The following is a 21,031-nucleotide window of genomic DNA, read 5'->3' on the forward strand; positions in this document are numbered from 1 at the left end:
TGTAATCCCAGCTACTGGGGAGGCTGAGGCAAGAGAATGGCTTGAACCCAGAAGGCAAAGGCTGCAGTGAGATGAGATGGCATCACTGCACTCCAGCCTGGTCAACAGAGTGAGACTCCATCTCAAAAGATAATAATAACAATAATTTCAACTTATGGTTTGTGTATTGAGTACCTTCTTTAACACCTCTAATATCTCATTTTAGCTTTGTAATTTTACTTTTGCACTGAATTCCTCTTTGGCATATCCTTGAGATAGTGAACCAATGAGCTGTTTCTCCACTACCAAGTAGTAGGTTTTAGGCAATCCATCCCTTCCCCACTGATTGATGGTGCCATGTTTATCCCAAAGCAGGTTCCTATGTAGACTCAGGTCTGGCTCTCACTCTTTGCTCTTTCCCTAGATGTATTTTACTATGTTCTTGTTCCATACTGATTTTGTATGGAAGGGTGAGTTCCTTCTCTTTGCTCTTCTTTTTCAAAATGACTTAGGCATCATGAACATTTATTCCTTCATATGAATTTTAGAGTAAGTATGTTGAAGTCCTAAAAAAAAGACTTGTAATAATTTTGTCTGAAATTACATTGAATGTATAGGTTAATTGTGAGGGAAATTAACATATTTATATTTCGAAGATGTGGTGTATATTTCTATGTATTCAGATCTCTTCAAACCAACAATTGAGTTTTAAATTTTTCTTGGTAAGTTCTTTGATAGGTTATTTCCTACTTACTTTAGAGTTTGGGAATAGTATCTTATTTTTTAAAAAATATTTTTGAGATGGTTTTGATAAAGAATAATAATTCTTAGGCCAGGCACAGTGGCTGATGCCTGTAATCCCAGCACTTTGGAAGGCTGAGGTTGGAGGATCACTTGAGGCCAGGAGTTTGAGGCCAGGAGTTTGAGACCAGCCTGGGTAACATAGTAAGACCCTGTTTCTACAAAAAAAATTAAAAATTATCCAGGCATGGTGGTGGGTACCTGTAGTCCCAGCTATCCAGGAGGCTGAAGTGGGAGGATTGCTTTAGCCCAAAAGTTCAAGGTTGCAGTGTGCTGTGATCTCACCACTTCATTCCAGCCTAGGCAACTCTGTCTCAAAAAAAAAAAGCAAAACAAACAAACAGAAAAACAATAACAATTGTTTAAAAGTGATCAGGTATTCATCATCTCTGCTGAAGTCTCATTCTATTTAGTCTATTGATTAAATATGCTGATACAAACTTTTATTTCTTTTTTCTCTCCTTTTCCTTTTTTCTTATCTTCCTGTCTTGCCCAGAAACTGGGTAAGCGTTATATATATATAAGAAGCACAAAAATATGCTTACTTCAAAAAATATATAAATGTGCTTACTCAAAAAATATATATATATGCTAACTCCAAAAGCTAATAACTTATCAAACTTCTACTTGAATCTTATTCCCAAAGAGATGAACACATTGAAATAACATGATTAACCCACAAAGCTGACATAGCGTCCATTGACTTAAATGTTCCTCCTTAGTTATGTGCCAAGCATTGGGTCTCTGTGTAACAGCAGCACAGAAATGGAAATATACAAAACAATTAACAGTTAACTGTTGCTGAACAGTAACAATGAAAGCAGGTTGTGTCTAAATTTTCTTTTAAATCCCATTGTGTGACCCTTTACAACTTTTAAATAACTTCCATACCCATTACACCATTTGTGTTTCATAAACACACATTAGTAGGGAGAACAGGTATTGGCTCATTTTATAATTAACATTCAATATGGTTGGGTTTTGGAGGATCAAAAACTAGAAAGGATCAAAATTCATATTCAGGTCTTTAAAGCTTCAAGTTCTCTCACTATAACAAGCTGATTTATATATAAACAAAATATATAAAACTACGTGATTCAATTCAGTAACACTGAATTTTCATTTAAATCTCATTCCATCCTGAAAAAGATGATCTGATATCATCCTATCATTTTTAAAGAAAACTGTATCAGCTGATATTAAACGTCTAAACATTTTCAAGGCGTAAGAGCCATATGACCATATCAATTAGGGTTGTAATTCTACTAAGAATTTGGGTCTATGCCATGGCAAAACAGTTAGTTAATTTGGTCAGTTTAGGTAAACAGGTCAGTTTTGTGGGAGGGAGGGAAATTGGGTAAGAAATATTCATCACATTAATTTTACTAACATTGCAATACAACTAAAAATGTTATTTGGTTGGGCATATTTAAACATTTAAAAGCTGCTGTAAAGATAATATTGTTACCTCATTTTTGTAAGAAGAAAAAACTAAGTAAATCAATTTCTTGGGTGTGCAAAAATAGCCCAAGGGGAAGTGACAGACCTGTGAACAGAACTCATGAATTAAACCTGAGCTTGGTCTACCAGTTCTCTGTAATCAAGCCCCATGATTCACTCAAGGAAATCAATGCCTCTTAAACTCACTGAATGACAGACACCTCAACAGACACACATCTGTGGATTCCCATAGCTCCTTTAAAAGTAACCATCAGGAAGCAATTAGGGAGTGCATCTGTCTCTAACAATCAAGGTATTTTTCCTTCCATTTCTTGCATCTTCTCTTAGGGAATGTGTAACGGATCGTCCTCTCTTAATGGTGCTGTTACTTGGAATGTACAAAGTATGCTGACTTGTGAAAGGGTCCCAGGCTTAAACAGCAGGAAAACACAAATAAAGCTGTATTCAAAGAAGATGAATCAAAGTATCTCAGAAGAGGAAACCAGAAAATTGTAATCTTTCTTAAATGCAGCTTTGCGAGCTGAGTAATAAAATACAATAATGTAACTAAGCAGGAGGCTTACATAACTGTGAAAAAATGAGGGGCAAGGAACTGTTCCAAATCCATTGTATTTATTAGAACCTCTGATTTCCTTTGAAATGGCACATGCAATAAAATTTACTGTGAGCTAGCTAACAAAAAAGTCTCATTTTTATGGGAAATAAGTATTGTCAGAAAAACGAATAGATTCTATTTTAAATCCTGAAGATTATAAAATTGAGCTTTTAATAGATGAAGAAAAAAAAAGGCTCCAGAACAGAGGCATCATGGAGGCAGTGATTTCTATTTAATCTTTTATCTGCAAGAGAAAAAAAAAATCACCTCAATTGAAACTAATATAGTTTTCTGTGGCAGAATATACCATGATAGCTAATAATGCACTGGCTGCCTGTATTAAGTGAATTTTCTTTTTGTTAAAAAAAAATCAGTGCTTGTTAAGCACATGAACTGTGCAAGTTTATATCTGGCCAACTCCTGTCCCCCCACCTGTTCATTCAGGCATTAGCCCTAAGGACTTACAAAGCAAATGAATGTATCCGTAGAGCAATGGGTAAAAATAAACCGAACTATTCTTGTAACACTATCAAAAATGATCTGACCAAATAGAAGATCACATTTCACGAGGTAAAATAGTCAAATGAAATGTTTCCTCACGTTTTATGATTGGTTTGGCTTATTTACTGCATATGAAATAGCTGACCTTCATTCCAGGAGAATGAGCAGCAACCAAATTTAATGCTGTTTGCTCAGGGGTTCAAATCTGGTTTAGCTGGTTTCATTGCCTCTGAGGCAAAGTTTCTAAATGTGCTACTGTTACACAGAGACCCAATGCTTGGCACATAACTAAGGAGGAACATTTAAGTCAATGGACACTATATCAGCTTTGTGGGTTAATCATGTGATTTCAGTGTGTTCATCTCTTTGGGAATAAAGTTCAAGTAGAAGTTGGATAAGTTATTAGCTTTTGCAGTTAGCATATATATATTTTTTTTGAGTAAGCACATATATATATTTTTTGAAGTAAGCATATTTTTGTGCTTCTTATATATGTATAATGCTTATTATATATAAAATATATATATTATATATATAAATTATACATATATAAAATATTCTCTATAATAAGAAGTTCCCGGCTGGGTGCAGTGGCTCACGCCTGTAATCCCAGCACTTTGGGAGGCCGAGGCGGGTGGATCACGAGGTCAGAAGTTCAAGACCAGCCTGACCAACATGGTGAAACCCCATCTCTATTAAAAATACAAAAATTAGCCAGGTGTGGTGGTGCACGCCTGTAATCCCAACTACTCGGGAGGCTGAGGCAGGAGAATCGCTTGAATCTGGGAGGCAGAGGTTGCAGTGAGCCAAGATGGTACCACTGCACTCCAGCCTGGGTGACAGAGTGAGACTCAGTCTCAAAAAAAAAAAAAAAAGAAGAAATTCTCCAGGACAGACAATTATAAAATCAACTAGTACTGTCACTCCCTGGCTCACTATTCTTTAGCCATATTGGCAATGGATTCCTTGAAAAACCTAGATGTGGTTGATTGAATCATTGTTCACAATTTTTCACATCTTTCCTATATTAAATAATGTATCCACATTCATCTACATTCTTCCAAAATACCATCCGCTATGGGTAAAATATTTTCCCCATCCCATTGATTTTGGGCTGGGCCATGTGGCCTCCTTTAGCCAATGAAGTGTTGCTGAACATGTTAAGAGGCCTTAAATGTGCTTGTGTGATTCCATTTGGGCTCTTGTGCTCCTGTCATGTGCTATGTAAGAAACATGTTCCTGGAAGCTATTGGTCAACACAGAATGAGTAATACACAAGGGAGACCTGAATCCTGGAGTCCAGCCAAGCCCTACCAGTTGCAGCTGGCTCACAGACCCATGTGGAAGGAATAAATGCTTATTGTTTCAAACTAGAGTTGTGGATAGTTGGTTGTAGCACACTGCTATAGCAAAATGTCATCTCAGTGCCTCAGCACATTCCCTTCCCTCTACCAGAAATCATCTTCCACGACCACTCTTTGCCTAGTTAATTCCTACTCATGCTTCAGAATTCAGTTTAAATGTCTTGACCACAGGACAGATGTCACAAACCAGATTACCTGCCCCTTCACATCCTGGGTTTCCTATTTTGTGAGATTCATCACATTTACAATGTTTTGCTTCATGTCATTCAACTAGAATATAAGCTTCTTTAAGCGGTGGCACCAGAGTATATTTTTCATTGGTATTATTCTTAGCACATGACACACAATGCTAATACAAAGTAGATTTAATAAATATTTGTTACCTGATTTTTAAAAAAGGCCATGTGGTTCTACTACTTAAGAGTTAGAAAAGAAACTTAATTTGTATGAGTTTTGGTTTTCAGCAACTATAACATGAACACAATAATACCTATCTCCTAAAACAGTGAGGATTAAATAAACCAACCATTAAATTTAATGAATTTGAGGAAAGACTTGTAAGTATCTGACACATGGGTACATAAAAGGCATTTGACAACTGACAGCTTTTATTATGGTTGGAAAGATAAATATATTTGCCCTCTGTCTAAGAACTTGATTTATTTTAAAGAGATATTTTTGCAACTCAAAAAAGAAAAAAATTAGATTAGGTTGCAACTTATGATTATTTAATTTGGACATTTCAAAGTATCCTGTTTACTTCCCAAGCTCTAAGTCCCTTTTAGAAGCACTTTCAGGTAGAATTCAGCTAAGAAGAAACAGGTTGGCGATTAATACTTGGTTTATTTCAAACATTTGTCATTAAATGACTCTATCCTTTTAAAAAAGAATGAAATTCATTTTTGCTATCTATATTTATTTCTATTTGTATTCCTTCCCACTATTTTTGCTATTTAAAATTTTTCCCTGCTTAATTAATTTTTTAGAGTTGGCACTTACTTATTTTCAAAATGTTTTTCTTCATTCCTACAAATAGCTTTTGGAATAGGATTTTATACAACCCAAATCAGTTTTTTTCTTTTGCCAAAAACAATATGTATCCACTACAAAAAAATTAGAAAATACAGGTAAGTGTAAGGAAGATTTAAATGTTTGTAATCCTGCCACCCAGAGATATCCACTGAACATTCCTCCAAATAGTTTGATTCAAATGCATATATTTAATAATGGTGGAATTATGTTGTACATTTGCCCTTTTGAAGTTAATATTTCATTTAATTACCACAATTATCTTTCTATGCCAAGAAATATTCATCTACATCTTTTATTAGTAGCCTTCCATCATAACATCATTTACCTGAGCAATTCCCTTTTGTTGGAAATTTAGTACATTTTACTTTTTTCTTTTACTGTTATCAGCAGTATCTTTGTGAATAAATGAAGAGATAACAATGAGTTACTCAAACCTTTAGAAAACACCACTTAACGGGGTCTTGCAGTTCAGAGCAGAACAGATCATTATCCCAACTGTAATCCAACCCTTTCCTTGCATTTCTTATTGTGAGTCTAGGACCATCATTGGAAAATAATAAAGTTTGGTAGGTGGGCTAAACTAGAATCAGAGAATTTGAGGCAACACTTTCATTTCTGGTCTCAATAATGAATGTGTAAACCAGAACCTACAAATCGACTCATGATCAAAAATATCATAACAGAAAGCAGGAATTCTGAAATGGGAATAAAGGAAAGAGAAGGAGACCTACAGACCACTGTTGCTCTCCCTATCTGCGGCTACCACGTCCATATTTGTTTTGACAGACACTCCTTTACCACAATCTGGTCTCTGGTATCATGAGCACTGACTTTCCCATTTTACAGATAAAGGCACTGAGGCACACACAGAGGGGCTGACAACAGTGTCCACAGTGCCACAGTTAGTAGCACAGCCAGGGTCTGAGCCTGTGTGTTCTGCCTCACAGACAAGTGCTCTTTTTGTGCTCACAGAGTTCTCAGTAATACCGGGAATTATTCAGAAGAGGGAACAGGATGCAATGCAGCAGGGAGATTAGCAGAAACATAATTCTCCTGAGAGTCAGCATGGAGGTATTTGTTAGCTACTCCACACTGGTCTAACATCCTCGGTAAGAGGATCATAAATACCTCTATCCACCTCCCTAGGGCAATATGAGCATTATTGCTTATTTAGAAATTTGTCCCTGTAAGAGCTTTGATATTCTCAAAGGAAAGGTGCTGCCAAAAAGTGAAAATATTTTCTATGCTTCCACTATGCACGTGAGAGAAAGGAGATTTGGATCAGGTAAAAGAATTATTGGCAGGCACATAAAGTCTTTATCTAATCATATTAGGATAATACTCCTGAGCTCCTTGGATGGAGGCATCATGAGTACCTGCTGCGCTTAGCACATACCTTACAAAACACTGAAAATCTTACTCAACACAATCAGAACTGCTCATTAATGAGCTCATCAGTAATGTCAGTCAAGAAAAAAAAGGGGATACATTTATGTTGTAAATGTAATCACTCGACAGGTTCTTCCCGCCTGATGCACAGAAGAAATCAATTCACTGACACCATGGTATTGGAGTAAAGGATGAGTTTAATTAATGCAGGGCTGCCCAGTGGAAGGACTGGCGTTATCACTCAAGTTGGTCTCCCGGAAGGCTCAGAGGCTAAGGTTTTTCAAGGATAGTTTGGTGGGCGAGCGACTAGAGAATGGGTGTTCCTGACTGGTTGGGGATGCAATCAGAGGAATGTGAAAAAATTATCTTCATGTGCTAAGTCTGCCTCTGGGTGGGGGCCACAGGACAGGTTGAGTCATGAGTCACAAGTCCAGGTGGGGTTAGTAGGTTGCCAGAATGCAAAACCCTGAAAGACATCTCAAAAGACCAATCTTAGGTTCTACAATAGTGATGTTATCTATAGGAGCAATTGGGGAAGTCATAAATCTTGTGACCTCTGGCCACATGACTCCTTAGCAGTAAGAGATGATAGAAACTCTGCCTATACCTTAGCAGAATCCAGGCCCCTTCCATAATCCTAATCATGTGGCTTTTCATTAGTCTTGCAAAGGCAGTTTCAGCCCCTGAACAAGGAGAGGATCAGTTTTAGGTAGGTACTATTATGATCCTTGTTTCAAAGTTAAACTATACACTAAATTCCTCCCATGGATAGCTTGGCCTACATCTGGGGATGAATGAGGACAGCCAGCCTGTGAGGCTAGAAGCAAGATGGAGTCAGCCATACTAGACTTCTCTCACTGTTGTAATCTTTGCAAAGGTGGTTTCATAAACATTGTATTTTATTTTATTTTTTAATCTTTTTAAGATGGAGTCTCGCTCTGTTTCCCAGGCTGGAGTGCAGTGGTGTGATCTCAGCTCACTGCGACCTCCATCTCCTGGGTTCAAGTGATTCTCCTGCCTCAGCCTCCCAAGTAACTGGTATCACAGGCATGCGTCATCACACTCGGCTAATTTTTTTTGTATTTTTTAGTAGAGGTGGAGTTTCACCATGTTGGCCAGGATGGTCTTGAACTCCTGACCTCAGGTGATCTACCCACCTCAGCCTAGCAAAGAGCTGCAATTACAGGAGTGAGCCACCGCACCTGGCCCATAAACATTATATTTTAAATTAAATAAATATAAATGTATTTACCAAACTGGTGGAAGGCCATGGTTCTTTCCCTCACTATAGATTCACTGGCAAGGGTCCAATACCACCTTTTTTTGCCTAAACCACACCCATAAGATCTCATTTTTCATTTCCAACTTTTCTTTCTTTGTAGGGGGTCAGAACTTAAAGACACTCATGAGCAAAATACTGTAGAGTTTATTATTTTTCCTAATCTCTTACTGTTAACTAATTTAACATTAGTGAGTCTTTCCAAAGCATTCCATTTAAATGTCATTGTAATAATTCTCTCTCTCTTCACCCTCATGTTATTAAAGTAATATTAAAGTAAATAGCATAATTTTAATAACAAGTAAAACCAGCACAAATATGTCAGGGAACAAACAATTCTGATTCTCATAAAGCACAAAACTCAACTCCTCAAAGAAGAAAGGGATCAGTGAGGACAGATGGACAGCTCTGTTCAGTGTGTTTTGAGCACCAGCCCAAGCCTTACAGAGGGAATGGATGCTGGTTCCCTCTATGAATCTCTTAAGTAGAAGTTGGTTTAAAGAGTGCCCACCATAGTTTTTTTTTAAATTAGTTAATTATTAATATTAAACAGTGTATTTGTGGACAATGACAGGTGACAGTCCCAGGTAGGAGTTTAAATCATATGTATCCATTCATACTCAAAGTTTTAAAATCCCATCCTCCCTACCCAAATAAATTTTCAGAGTCTGTCAACTTGCCTGTCTACATAATAGATATGAGTTCACATTATCCTGCTCGTAGGACCATAAAAGACCCAGTTACTCACCAGGGAAGCCTCTTAAGATGAGAGGGAAGAGCTAGAAGAGCAAATTAAATCTCAACTTTTATTTTCTTCCTACTACTTACAAACATTGTAAGCTTTCTTATTATTTCTTATTTTCTGTCTCCCAACTTTGGAAGGTAAGTTCTGCGAAAGGAAGGATTTCATCTCCCTCACCTACCTCTGTATTCTTGGCACACTTAGAAGAGTGCCTGGCACAGAGAAGTTACATAATAAATGTTTGTTAAGTGAATGATTGATTTAATCCAGGTAAACACAACATGGATGTTTGCTACGCAAATTTGATCCCACTTAATGGTTAACTTTTTGTTTTTCCATTTTTAAAATAAATTTCTACACTGTTAGAAAATTTTCAAATTTCTTGGCAAAAATATAGCATGCAAAAGGCTAGCTAGATTTTAATCTTATCTAAATCAGGTCAGAAAAATCACTTTTATTCCAGAAAACACAAAGGGCAAAGTACAATGGCCAGAGCTACATAACAGCTACACTCACCAGGTGTGCAAAGTGATTTAATATTGTCATTCAGACTCAGCCCTAATGAGCAATCTTGTTTATCTACAAAACTGTGAACAACCAGCTGCTAACAACCGGACATTGTCCCCAAGCCCAGCACACTTCATGTCACCTCTCGATGCACCCATAATCTAGGACCGTTATTAGAACGTCTAATAAGGACCATGATAGAACTGCTGAGAAATAAAGAAAAAAACGGATTTCATGCACGTGCTTTAAAACTTTATGTTTAGTTATTTTAAGTATATGTTTTGTTCTGGTACACTTAGATTTGCAACTAAAAAGAGAAAGGCATATCAGAAAGAAGCTTTTTGTTAAAGCAGACTGATGAAGAAACCAATGCTAGATGGAAAGCACAACTCATTTTAAGTTACCAGAGAAAGCAACAGAAAGTTTCTCCAAAAGAAAGAAAAAATAAAGAAAGAAGCAGCCAATTGGAGAATTACTTATTTTTATTATGCCAATTAAAAAGACAGTCAAGGGGCCAGGCACGGTGGCTCACTCCTGTAATCCCAGCACTTTGGAAGGCAGAGGTGGGTGGATCATTTGAAGTCAGAAGTTCAAGACCAACCTGGCCAACATGGTGAAACCCTGTGTCTACTAAAGGTACAAAAATTAGACAGGCGTGGTGGTGGGTGCCTGTATTCCCAGCTACTTGGGAGGCTGAGGCAGTTGAACCTGGGAGGCGGAGGTTGCAGTGAGCCAAGATTGCACCACTGCACTCCAGCCTGGGCGACAGAGTGAGACTCCAACTCAAAAAAAAAATAGTCAAGGGCTTCATGCCATGTCTTTTTTTTTTTTTTTTTTTTTTTTTGAGACAGAGTCTCACTGTGTTGCCCAGGTTGGAGTACAGTGGCTCAATCTTGGCTCACTGCAATCTCTGCCTCCCAGGTTCAAGTGATCAGCCTCCTGAATAGCCGGGACTACAGACGTGTGCCACCATGCCCAACAAATTTTTGTATTTTTAGTAGAGATGAGGTTTCACCATATTGGCCAGGCTAGTCTCGAACTCCTGACCTCAAGTGATCCGCCCACCTCAGCCTCCCAAAGTGTTGTGATTACAGGTGTGAGCCACCACGCCTGGCCCCACATGTCTCCACAGAGTGAACATGACCACGATCTTTCTTCAAGCATCACCTTTGATAGCCTTTCAATATAGAGTTATGGGCTTTACTTCAAACATTAACTCATCTTCCACATTCAGTTATCAAAACCATTGAATACAACCTTTAAAACATTTTGCAAGTTCAGCACTTCTTCTCCATCCCATTGATACTGATTCAGACTCTGCTCCTCATTGCAATGAGCTGTTATAACAGCTCCTGAATGATATACTTGTCATTGCTCTATCCTTGTGCTAATCCATCTCCATGAAGCCACCAGGCTTCCCTCTGACCCAGACTCCCTGGCATACCATTTAAGGCTTTCACCCCAACTCAACTTACCTCCAAAATCCTTTTTTTTTTTTTTTCTGCTCTATCGCCCAGACTGGAGTGCAGTGGCGCGATCTCGGCTCACTGCAACCTCCACCTCCCGAGTTCAAGCAATTCTCTGCCTCAGCCTCCCGAGTAGCTGAGATTATAGGCGCCCACCACCACGCCTGGCTAATTTCTTTGTATTTTTCAATAGAGACAGGGTTTCACCATCTAGGCCAGGTTGGTCTAGAACTCCTGACCTCATGATCCACCAGCCTCGGCCTTCCAAAGTGCTGGGATTACAGGTGTGAGCCACCACGCCCGGCCTGAAATCCTATTTCTAGTCAATCCCCCTGCAGCATATATTTTACGCTTTAGGCACAATTAGTAGATAGTGGGCTACATGAGTCTGAAGCCCAGTGGGACAATCTGGAGCAACTGAACATTTGTAAATAGAGTAGTTCATGATTTCTGTGGTGGATACTGTGATGCGCCACTCAGATCCTTCAAGAGCATGATGCTCATTCTTCCAGCTGCAGGGGAGTGCTGACTCACAGCTAACTCTCTTTCCAAAGAAGCTGCCTTACTCAAGCTCACATGCCCTCCAAACTGGCAGCCCATATCCAGTGACTGGTTGAGGCAGAGCACAGAAGCCCAGACCCCTTGCCTTGATGGCAGATAACTCTGAAGGGTGATCCCAGGTTGAGGACTCATCCTGCGCCATGGGCTCTGTGTTGGCTATATTATAGCTTACCTTCTCCTTCTGTCCAGTCCTGCTTCCCTTACTTCCAAGGAATTCTTCCCTATAAAGCTCCTGCATAGGAATCTTAGGCACAGGGCCTGATTCCAGGAAACCCCACCTGAAGTGGTTTTATTTACATTTTACTCGAAATATTATTATCTTATAAAAATGACTTGCTTTTTAATTAATGTTTATGCTTGACCATTTCAACTTTTTTAAGGTTTCATTTTAATTCAGAATGTATAATTGAAAGGAAGGAACATCTGTATATTTTTTAAAAGTATTAATTGCTATCCAGCTCCACAATCAGATATTGCTTAAAATATTGGAGTCAGAACTCTGAAACCTGGCTCCATCGTTTCCTGGCTGTGTAATCTTCAGTAGGTTACACAGCCCCTCTGTGTTTCCGTTTCCTCACCTATAAATTGAGGATAATAACAATAAAATGATCCTAAATAAACTATTGGGAAGACTAAATGAGTTATCATATATAAAGCGTTTAAGAATGATGCTTAGCAAAAATACATGTGCTAAAATTCATTAGGGTAACACTAGCTGCTATAACAAACAGACCTAAAATTGTTCAATGACTTGACTATATAATAGATATTTCTTCCTCATTTGTCTACATGGTTTTACAAGGACTTAGGTTGATAGATGCACAGTTTTCTTCACTACATAGTTTCTCCATCCCAATTGGCCAGAAAAGGGAAAGAACATGAAGGAGTATGTACCAGAGAATTCTACGGAGGTCATTCTTCCCGCTCAAATCCCATTGGCCAGAACATAATCACATGGCCACACCTAACTGCAAAGGAGGGTGGGAAGTGTAGGCTAGACAATGGATTGTAATGACTAGCTGTCTATACAGCAGACTTTGCTGTACTGATAATTATTGTTATCATCTCATTATTACCAACTTTCGAGCTTGGGCTCTTATCTCCACTTACCTAGAATGTTGCAAAAGCCTCCTCACTGGTCTCTCTAACTCCAGGCTATTTGCCATCCCAAACCCTTCCTCCACAACAAACCCAGAGTTATTTATGTAAAACACCAAGTCTGATCTTTTCCCTCACCATCCTCCAACTTCAGTTTAATATCCTTCTGTGACCTCCCCACTGCCTCAGGTTCCAGTCAAGTCCCCTTCATTGCCTTCGTGACTCAGTCCCTCCACATCCCTTTAGTTCATCTCCAAAATCCCCGCCCACCTTGCAGCGGGTGTTTGCGACTTGACACCCACTTTGTGCCTGCAACAGTGCTGGACATAGGCTACTCCAGTGAAGAAAGCGGGCGGGATCCCAGCTACATTTTAATGAGGTAGCTGAAAAAACAAGTAAACAAATAAATATGTAATATTAAGCTATAAGGAGTACAGTGAAGAAAGATACAGGGTAAAAAAAAAAAAATGGGGGCGGTGAGCTAAATGAACAGGTAGTAAATAACAGCTTAAATTTCACGTGCAAGTGTTAGCCATTCTGCAGCAGGATGCATTGTGGACTTTTTATCTTCACTATCATTACCCACACCCCTGAGACTGCATATTACAAAAGAGTTCTTATCATTGACCTATATTTGCATTCCTTTTAGCTTCTTTTATGGCTGTTATTCAGGGAAATAATATAGAGCACTAAAGATTGCCTAATGTGCTATTTGTGTGGGATGTTGAGAGAATATCATTTGCTATTGCCCCACGGGGCAGTGACGGTACAAATGACTCAATTTTTTTCCCTGCAACCTTCTTTGCAGGAAAATTCAACTAAAAATATTTAATAAAACCAAGTTTTACTCAAGTATGAAAAACTGTTATTTTTTAAAGTTCCCTGGGCTATGTTACTGTCACCGTGGTAGCTTAAAAAGTATTACATATGTGATGTTCCTATCACTTTACTGTATTTAGGTTTTCAAATTCAGAGCAGGTGAAATTGAAGGTTTTCTTTACAGAGGCTGTTCTTTTAACCAGGGTGATTTGCTCCCACCCGACTTAGTCATTTTTTTAAATTTTTGTTTTCGTCTTTGTTTTGAGATGGAAACTCACTCACTGCAGCTTCAAACCCCCAGGCTCAATCAGTTATCCTGCCTCAGCCTCCCAAGTAGCTGGAACCACAGAAGGATGCCACCAAGCCCGGCTAATTAAAAAAAAAAATTTTGTAGAGATGGGGGTCTCCCTATGTTACCCAAACTGGTCTCAAACTCCTGGGCTCAAGCGATCCTCCTGCCTCAGGGAGGATCCTCACGAAGTGCTAGGATTACAGTTGTAAGCCACCGCACCTGGCCCTGACTTAAATTTGTATTGGTCTAATATAAGCACATGCTATAATGTGAGATGCACATTAAACCATGGATTTCCTCTTATAATCCTTCTATTAAAACACTGGAACTTTTTATTCAAAATGATTTTTTAAAATAATCTAATCATTGGCCAGGCACAGTGGCTCACACCTGTAATCCCAGCACTTTGGAAGGCCGAGGTTGGTGGATCACTTGAGGTCAGGGGTTCAAGACCAACCTAGCCAACAAGGTGAAATCCTGTCTCTACTAAAAATACAAAAATTAGCCAGGCATGGTGGCACATGCCTGTAATCCCAGCTACTTGGGAGGCTGAGGCAGGAATCACTTGAAGTGGGAGGCAGAGGTTGCAGTGAGTCGAGATCATTCCACTGCACTCCAGTCTGGGTTGCAGAGCAATGCTCCATCTCAAAATAAAATAAAATAAAAATAATAATCCTAATTGTTAAATAGTTGAGGAATCATTAAATAAAACTTGGAATATTGTACAGTCATCAAAACTCAAGTTTGTGGGGCCAGGCATGACGACTCATGCCTGTAATCCCAGGACTTTGGGATGCTGAGATGGGAGGATTGCTTAAGGTCAGCAGTTCGAAGTCAGCCTAGGCAACATAATAGTGAGATCTTGTCTTCACAATTTAAAAAGAAGAAAAAAAATTAGCCAGATGTGGTGGCATGTGCTTGCAGTCCCAGCTACTAGGGAGGTTGAGGTGGGAGGATTGCTTGAGCCCAGGAGTTCAAGGCTACAGGGAGCCTTGAACTTCACTGTGCCACTGAACTTCAGCCTGGGCAACAGAGCAAGACTCTGTCTTTAAAAGCAACAACAACAAAACAGTTGTTGTAAAACACTTAAATACTTAATAGCATGGAGAAATAGTTGGGACATAAAACCAAGTGGAAAGGGGAGAACATTAAAAAAAAGTGTAAAGGGTATAATTGTATCAGTCAGATTTAGAAAACCCAAAAGAACCTCAAAGAACTCAGAAGAACAATAGTCTAGGACTGGCAGAGTAGCTCACAAAACTGTTAGGATCTCAGAGCATTCAACCTTGCTCCTCCCCTATCTTCAGCCCGTGACTTCCAAACAATGGTCCAAGATGGCTGCTTGAGCTCCAGCTGGTATAGCCACAACCCAGCCATGAGAAGAAGAAACAGGTGAGGAGGGCCATGCCCCTTGTGATAAACAGAATAATGACCTGCTGAAGATGCCCAGGTCCCAATCCCTGAAACCTGTAAATATGTCATCTTTCATGGAAAAAGGAGCTTTGCAGATGTGATTAAGTCAAATATCTTTTGATGGAGAGGTTATCCTGGATTATCAACATGAATTCTGGACAATGTATTCACAAAAGTCTTTATAAAGGAGGATCAGATTCAGATAAGGAGATGTGATTACAGAAGCAGAGATAGTAATGTGAGGAGGGCGCTCCAAGTCAAGAAAAGCATGTAGCCTCTAAAAGCTGGAAAAGGCAAAGAAACAGATTATTCTCTTGAGCCCCCAGAAGGAAGAGCCCTTTCAACTCATTTTAGATTTCTGACTTCTATAAAAGTAAGATAATAAATGTATATTGTGTTAATCCCCTAATTATATGACAATTTGTTACAGCAGAAATACGAAACTAATCTATTCTCCCTTAATTTACCAAGGAAGAAGATAAAATTGATAATGGGGCACAACTAATATATTCTGCCACAATGTTGTCCTTTAAAAATGGGAATATGTGACTAGCCTGGCCAACATGGTTAAACCTCGTCTGTACTAAAAATACAAAAAAATTAGTGGGGCGTGATGGCATGAGCCTGTAATCCCAGCTACTCGGGAGACTGAGGCAGGAGAATCGCTTGAACCCAGGAGGCAGAGGTTGCAGTGAGCCGAGATTGTGCCATTGCACTCCAGCCTGGAAGAGAAAAAAAGGGGGTGGGGGAGAGGAATATATATTCCAAAGGAAAGGTGCTAATTGTGTTTTACTAGAAGTCATTGGTTATAAATATGGAACCCCAATCCCAATTCTAGTTAAGGCTAAGGAAGGGGAGGATGAGTTTATTTATAATTTATTTAAATGGCTCACCCCATTAAGGAACAAATGAAGGATAAAGTATATACCCATAATGCCTGTAACCAGGATTTGTCCAGCAAGCTCTCTCTCTCATTCTATTCCTTCTGCTTTTCTCTGTTTGTATTCATTCTCTTCTACTGAAGATGGACCTAATTCACATGATGAGAATCAAGGCAGTGGGCATCTCTGGGTCATTCAGTCCAACTTAAAGATCTTCACTTGATCATTCATTCATTTGCCATGTATTTACTGGGTCCCTACCATGTGCCAGGCTAGTGACCAAGACAAAGAAGTCCCTGGCCTCAGCCTGGTAGCTAATACAGATCATAAACAAATGCATAAACAATATCTTCACAGATTATATCAGGTGTGATGACAGAAATGTTCAGAGATAAAATACACTGCAACTGGGGGGACCATTCTAGAATGGGTGGTCATGGAAAGCCTCTCTGAGGAGTGAACATCTGAGACCCCAAAGATAAATAAGGCAGACAGGAGCATGACTGAGGGGACAGTGAAGACTCCAGAGTGATGTCATTAAACAACAAGAAAGGGAGTCATACCTGGAGCAAAGTGGGCAGATGAGGACAGGGACAGTTGGGGCCGCAGCCAGATCTAGCAGGGTCTCATGGATACATCTTGGTTTTCCTGGGAGAGTCCTCCTTGCATCTGTTTTCCTTACATATGTATTAACAGCCATCCCAGTTTGAGTATCAGTCATACAGTCACCCTACATACGCACTACAGGAGTCAGGATTTTATCCTAAGAGAAATGAAAAGGCATTGAAAAGTTATAAGCAGAGCAGTGAAATGATCTGATTTTTATTCAGGATCCCTGGAAACCAGAGAAGGAGGTAGTAGATGCAGGAAGTTCAATAAGTCAACATTCAGGACACTAAATTTTTTATTTTTTTGTTTTTCTTACTTTTTAAAATTCTTATTTTTATTTTAGAGACAGGGTCTTGCTCTGTCACCCAGGCTGCAGTGCAGGGGCACCATCATAGTTCCCCGCAGCCTCCAACTCCTGGGCTCAAGCAATCCTCCCACTTCAGCTTCCCAAGTAGCTGGGACTACAGGTGCACATTACGATGCCTGGCTAATTTTTTATAGAGACAGGGTCTTGTTTTGTTGCCTAGGCTGGTCTCAAACTCCTGGGCTCAAGCGACCCTCCCACCTCAGCCTCCCAAAGTACTAGGATTATATGCATGAGACACCACGCCCAGCCTGAATTTTTTTTAATATAAGAAATCAATATAAAGACAAAATAAAAACAGGTAAAATGTGTGCCTTTAACCTAAGGTATAGACAAACCCTTATTATCCTCATCTAACACACAGACCTTAATTCTACTGCTGATTTCCTTCCCACTTCTCTTCAACTCCGAAGCACTTTCTGAGGCAAAACATAGCTCCAGCTTTCTGGTCTCATGGCAACTTGGCAGCACAAGGCTTCTAGGCTAAAATCCCAGCTTCCATGGATCCACGCTGTTTCAGTCACAAATATTTACCTTGCCTGGCTCCGCAGGCTAATTAAAGGGGTAGGCTCTGTTCCTCTTGGCTCTCCTCTAAATTGCTTTTAGAGGAAGAAGCAGTGGCGGGACCAGAATGGCAGCCCCATCACTCATCTCCACAGCCACACGGTGACTACCTTACAAATATCCTGTTCAGATCAGAAAAGGGGTTTGCAGCCACGCCCTTGCCTCTCTCCAGCGAGATCTGAAATTGCACCTCCCAGCGATGATTTCCCCTGGAAGCTGACATTAGCCCTAGCAGCGTATTTGACTGATGGTGCCTCTGAAAGAGGGACTCTCAGGATCAAATACTAAGAGCTTATTATACCAGTTAGAACACAGTGTTTCACTGTGAATATATACTTTTATTATAAAAATGACGTATGCTTATTATAAACAATTCAAGGTGAAGAAAAGGTGGGAAGTTCACAGAGAATTTTTCTTCTGCTCTCACTCAGCCCCAGCACTGATCCAAAGACTGCCCTCCCTCTAGAAACCTCTGTTATCAGTTTCTGGCATTTTCTATGCATCCACAAGCAAATGGATATATATATACATATATATATATACACATACACACAAACATACATATATATATATATGCATTTAAATAAATCACTCTAAAGGCTTTAAAGTGATTTCATAATAACAAGCAAGTCCACATTTGATAAACCATAAAATGGAGTCACATAGTTCCAGCCAGCAAAGGGCTTGGCCCTTCCTACAAAGCAGAGTCACTGGGTGAATCCTGCTTACAACTCACAATCGAGTCAAGAAGCCAAAATCAAATTGCCAGGCCCAGGAAGCAATCAGAACATGAGGTGAGGTTACAACTCTGAAAACAGATACTCAAAGTCTGGGCAGAGGAGGGAAATCAATGGAAAAGGTAGAAATACACTCTGAAAGGCAAGGGGCTCATAGTGCTGGGTCTAGTTGGAAGGGGAGGTGATATGGTTTGGCTGTGTCCCCATCCAAATCTCATCTTGAATTGTAGTTCCCATTATCCCCACCTGTCTTGGGAGAGACCCGGGGGGAGGTAATTAAATCACGGGAGCAGTTTTTTCCCATGCTGTTCTTGTGATAGTGAATAAGTTTCACGAGATCTGATGACTTTATAAAGGACAGTTCCCCTGCACATGCTCTCTTGCCTGCTGCGATATAAGACGTGCCTTTGCTCCTCCTTCAACTTCGCCATGATTGTGAAGCTTCCCCAGCCATGTGAAACTGTAAGTCCATTAAATCTCTTTTCCTTTATAAATTACCCAGTCTTGGGTATTTATTATAGCAGTGTAAGAACAGACTAATACAGGAGAGAAAGCACCCCAGGGTTTACTGTCATCACTGGGGTGATGGGTAGGGAGCAGAAGTGGAGAAGTGGCAATTTGAGTTTGCCTTACAGGAAGAAGCAAAGATACCACTGGAAAAACAGAACACATCCATCCACAAGTTGAGAGGAGACAGAGAAGCCCACAGGGGCTGAAGCTGGATGGCGTCTACCTGGGAGGCAGTCTCCCTCTGCCTCCTCTTTGAGAGACTTCTAATAATATTATAAGTTGCCTTTCAGCTTGCTTTTGTTGCTTTCTTGTTTTAATATGGTAAAATGTATATGTAATGTAAAATTCATCATTTTAGCCAATTTTTTAGTGTACAGTTGAGTGGCATTAAGTATGTTCACAATGTTGTACAACCGGCACGATCGTTCATTTCCAGAACTTTTTCATCTCCACAAACTGAAACTCTGTCCTCATTAATAACTCCCCATTCCCTACTATATTAGTTCATTTTCATACTGCTATGAAGAAATACCTGAGACTGGCTAATTCATAAAGAAAAAGAGGTTTAATGGATTCGCAGTTACACATGGCTGAGGAGGCCTCACAATCATGGTGGAAGGCAAAGGAGGAGCAAAAGCATGTCTTACATGGCGGCAGGCAAGACAGTGTGTGTAGGGGAATTGCCCTTTATAAAACCATCAGATCTCATGAAGCTTATTCACTATCATAAGAACAGCATGGGAAAAACTCAACCCCGTGATTCACTTACCTCCCACTGGGTCCCTTCCACAATATGTGGGGATTATGGGAGCTACAATTCAAGATGAGATTTGGGTAGGGACACAGCCAAACTGTATCACCTACTTCTCCCAGCCCCTGGCAATTATCATTCTAGTTTCTGCTTCTATGAATTTGACTACTCTAGGTACTTCACATAACTGGACTCATACAGTATTTGTACTTTTGTGACTGGCTTATTTCACTCAGCATAATGTCTTCAAGTTTCATCTATGTTGTAGCATTTGTCAGAATTTCCTTCCTTTTTATAGCTGAATAATATTCCATTGTATGGATATACCACATTTCATTTATTCATTTATTAGTTGATGGACACTTGGATTGCTTCAACGCTTTAGCTATTGTGAACAATGCTGCTATGAACATGGGTGTACTTTCAGGTGCTTTTCTAAATGAAGTATTCTAAGCTGTGAAAGGTGAACAGGGTTTTTCTAAACAGAAGACATTCCCAAGTGAGGGAAAGTGTGGTGTGAGGAAGCACAGCTTGTTCAGTGAAAGGTAGGAGGCCCCATGAGGCAGCGATATGAAAGAGGGGAAGAATGCCAAGTGAGATAAAAAATGTGGGTCAGGCCATTAAAGTTAAAAATACAAAGAAGAATAGAATATATTCACCACCTAGTTGTGCTGTGTCTTAATATCTTGCCCTATTTACTCATTTTTCAAAGAAATATGGTATTACAGATACAATTGATCCTTCCTGCAAAATCCCTCATCTCATTCTTTCATTCCCCTTCATAATGGCAACCATTTTCCCAAATTTTAAATTTATTTTTTCATGTTTTATAAATTTACAACGTATATGAACCATGTCATGTTTTGCATACTTTTACATTTTATATGAGTGACATTGCACTCTGTATATATCCATTTCCAACTTGCTTCTTTAAATCAACATTATGTTATAGGGTTTTACTTAGATTATTTCATATTAATACTTCATAGTATAAATATTTTACACTGTATTTTTGTACCATTACAAACAGTGCAGCAATAAACATTCTTGTACATTTTCCATGTTTATATGGGTATGACTTTAGGCTATGGACCTAACAGCCTCAATTTGTAAAGGCGAATTTCTCTCCAACTAAGTGGTTATATCAATTTGCACCCCAACAAACGGGGTTCACTTGTTCCCATTCTGCCACATCCTTAACAACAGTGAGTATTGTCAAATGTTTAAATTTAACAAGTTGATAAAATAGAAGGTAGTTAAGAACTCAGATTTTAGAGCCAAACCACTAGTATTCAAATGCTGGCTTTACTATTTAC

The 21,031-nt window shown here is 39.4% G+C and overlaps 2 long non-coding RNA genes across 2 annotated transcripts in view; both read right to left on the reverse strand.

The window, feature by feature from the left end:
* Positions 1-17,468, reverse strand: part of LOC129393534 (uncharacterized) — a 34,148-nt gene extending 16,680 nt beyond the window's left edge. The window contains exon 1 of the long non-coding RNA XR_010108864.1: positions 16,744-17,468. This is a non-coding gene — a long non-coding RNA (uncharacterized LOC129393534). The remainder of the gene's footprint in view (positions 1-16,743) is intronic.
* The window catches only part of LOC130540677 (uncharacterized), a 192,556-nt gene that overhangs the window by 140,978 nt on the left and 30,547 nt on the right, over positions 1-21,031 (reverse strand). The gene's annotated exons all lie outside the window — the stretch shown is intronic.

This window comes from Pan paniscus, chromosome 10 (assembly GCF_029289425.2).
Source record: "Pan paniscus chromosome 10, NHGRI_mPanPan1-v2.0_pri, whole genome shotgun sequence".
Lineage (NCBI taxonomy): Eukaryota > Metazoa > Chordata > Mammalia > Primates > Hominidae > Pan > Pan paniscus.